At 36.1% G+C, this 3,562-nt stretch overlaps 1 pseudogene; it reads right to left on the bottom strand.

The window, feature by feature from the left end:
- Positions 1–231: 231 nt before the first annotated feature.
- On the bottom strand, positions 232–2,639 carry LOC126607893 (protein MICRORCHIDIA 7-like; annotated as a pseudogene).
- Between the last annotated feature and the right edge of the window lie 923 nt (positions 2,640–3,562).

The following is a 3,562-nucleotide window of genomic DNA, read 5'->3' as shown; positions in this document are numbered from 1 at the left end:
TTGTATATTAATACATTTAAATATTTAATGGGAGACATTACATAAAATGCACATTGATTATTTTGAATTAAGGCCACATCAAGGGATTATAATTAATATGTAATTTAACACCAGATTTATTATATTGCAATCTTCTTAAAGGATTAAAGTTAAAAAACCCAAAAAAAAAAAAATCTTAAACAATGGACACGTGAAGATGCTAAGAGAGGTTGGTGGTGGTAAAAGCCTCACCTATAGGTTTTTCCTTCGTCTTTCCTCCGCTTGTTCCCTCTCAGCCTTTTCTTGCACTATTATTTCAAGGAAAGTCAATTGCTCTTTCTCCAACTCTTTTATTTTTTGTTTTGCCCGCTCAAGCTGATTTAAACCAAGAGCGAAAAACATGAGTATTGAAATTTAATGTTGTAATATAACGTACAAATTCAAGATAGATATTAAAAACAAGCACCCTAACTTCATTTCCAAGAGATTTACACCTTTCACAAATTGCGCTCGTTTAGCAATTTAGCCATCGTTGGATTGACAATCTCCTTCAAACTGCAAAAAGAAAAAGACAACAGTGAAACGGTAAGTTTTGGATAAAAAGACGATTCCCACAATCAAAGAAAGTAAAGAGCTGAATTTCACAGAACCTTTCGGTCGCTTTATGATAATCCTTTTGCGACTTGGTTGAACACTCAACATTGCAATCTGTAGAAACTTGCCCCACTCCATTTGTAGCGGATGTCTGCTAATGGGAGCAAATATAAGCAGTGAGAAAACTTGTGGTAGTGGTTAGCAAAATTTAGTGAACACAACAATCTATTAACCGTCCAATTCTCGATGGTTAACCATCAGGTCCACAAGAATCTTTTAACTCTTTTGCGTTTGCTGCTACCACAAGGCACACAAGTGATCCGAAGCAGAGATAAGCATAAGTGAGAAGTAAAGGTAAAATAAAATGCCGTTGGCTGTGAACGCTTAAGCATTTAAGGGACTCTTTCATCTGGAGCAGGATCGTGCTGGGGTCAATAGAAGAATGCAATACCTCATAACAGCTCCCTCCCATCTTCACTTGAAGCATTTACGGGTGACGATCCCTTTTCAAGTTTGTTGCTGAACTTAGAACCATGGCAGTTCTGATTTACGAGACAGGATTTGCCTCTACCAGACACTAAGGGTTCTCCTTCTGGAAAATCAGTAGTACGTCTTCTTGGAGCATTACCAACAGTCTGGCAATTTTTGCACATAGAAAAACAATGGCTCACAGTAAGTTAGATACATATAACCTCAAGTACTTAAGCGGTATTTAGGAAAAGAAGAAACCAGTAATCCTTTTGAATTTTAGGGTTGGGTGTATTATTTTGAGGGATTTTAATTCTTTTAATGAATCTAGATGTATTCAACCAGGATTTTAAGTGATTTTTTGAAATTTAAGGTGTATTCAATTAAAATTTTAAGATAGTTTATTAAATCCCTTAGAAATCCGGATGTATTCAATTAAGATTTTAAATAAGTTTATAACATTCTAGGTGTATTCAATTAGAAATTGATTTTAAAGAATTTGAGAAAGTTGAGGAATTAGAGGGAATTGGAGAGATTTCATAGTGTATTTTAAGCATCTACAAATCTCACATCTCCCTATGAGATTTTCATAGATTTATAAATCCATGAAAGTCTCTCAAATTCTCAATTGAATACACCTCCCTTAACCAATTTTATCTCTGGTCTTGAAAGCACAGTTGTCAGCTCAAATCCCTGTTTGTCGTGAGCTGGTTCAACAAAATTAGCTTCCAAAACACCTGTCAAGGAGAAAGATGACAAGAGTGGATAACAGAACTAATCCACATTATAATTAGTCTCTGCAACACCGAGAGAAACACAAGAACTAATCTGCCTGAGAAGTATTACTAAATACCTATAACGCCACGACCATCACTGCCAGCAGGATTCCATAGCCTCCAAAACGGCTGCTAAGGAAGTTTTTTTCAGGCAAAATAAGAGAAGAAAACAGAATATACTGTACAAGAATGCAAGTCCTTATTGTGGCTTATTCTAGCAAAGTACCAACAACAATTAAATTGAGACATTCTAAGACAAAAAGCACTGACAACTAACCTTAATCAGTCGATTTTTATGATGTATGCTGAACCCTTGGACATCAATATGATATTTACAAAACCAAGCGTCACATTTAAACGGTCATCTGTGAAATGCTATTTCAAGATTTAGTCTCGAAGGTATTACATTTTCATCTTTTGACGACATTCCTTCTGGAAGTTGCAGAGGTCCGTACGTTACCTCCTTAGTTAACATCATGTCATTCACTATATTATGATGTTCAACATCTTTTCCATGAAGAATAATTCCAAAGTTCTATCTGATGTAAGATCATATGTGAAACTGTCTTCTTCGAGAATTACAGTTTCTGTCACAGTGAATGTTGACATTCATTGAAGTGAGTGAGTTCTAATGCCGACAGTTAAGAAGTGTCTAAAGCTGGGATAGCGTTTTGCCATCTGAATTTTCTTCTTGTTTGGGTTAATATTTAACTTTGAGCTTAATGGAGAGAAAACCCAAAAGAGTTCAATAAGAGGAGTTTCTGTCCGAAGCCCAACACCAAGCCCAGATGTCCACTTCGAGACCACATGATGGCTCCTCATTAAATGCAAAGAGTAGGTGCTTACAAAGGAAGTGACAACCGATGGAAATCTATCAACTCTCAGCCCAAAAACACTTTATGAATGGCATAACATGTAAAATATTGAGGGTTCCCTACCATCCAATTGCTTTTGGGCAAGAACAGAAACAGCACAAGTCAGGTTAATTCATCTATAAAAGGAGGAAGAGGGCCCAGAGATAAGGACACTCAACCAATCAAACAAACAAACATACAATTTGTCTCTCAGCCAAACAAACACCCAAAAACTCGTGCTTTGTCCAGAGTCTACACACTTTTAGCCTTAGATTTCCTTAGAAAGACATCTTTTGTCTATGTAAAAGCTCTGCTACCTTTTCCTAAAATGTTGTAGTATCGATCTCTCTTGTATAAACTCTTTTCCAATCATCCCCTTTTAGTACTCAATCATTTTGTAACTGCAAAGAGAAAAGACTGGAAGACGTTTTTGTGTTGTCTTTCAATTAATAGATTTGGTGTCATAATGCATTCCCCAATTTAGATCCAAATTGTTTCCAGTCTTTTGATGACTCAAAGCCCCATCGGTTCTCAGATCTGGTTCACTTAATGGTTTTATTGTCACAAGAAGATTGAAATGAGTTAAAACTGATGACTTGATCAGATCTGGACCTTCACCCCTTAAACATACAAGATAACTAAAAGTCTTTGATCTCAAGGCATAGAAAAGAACTTAATGTAGACTTAACTCATCTACAACAATCCTTTGATAAACAAGAAGTCAGAAATAACTTGGGGCACAAGTAATTGGCTTAAAACACACTTGTTCTACATCTGCCATATGGAGATGGCAGTGACACGCCTAAGCACTTAGTTGGTTTTGATTGCGAGCCTCAAGTCTCATAATACTAAGTCTTAAAGCCTTTGCCATCCAAGAAAGAAATTTCATTT

Source organism: Malus sylvestris, chromosome 16, assembly GCF_916048215.2.
Source record: "Malus sylvestris chromosome 16, drMalSylv7.2, whole genome shotgun sequence".
NCBI lineage: Eukaryota > Viridiplantae > Streptophyta > Magnoliopsida > Rosales > Rosaceae > Malus > Malus sylvestris.
The sequence above is the reverse complement of the archived record's forward strand: the minus strand, read 5'-3'. Positions and strand labels throughout refer to the sequence as shown.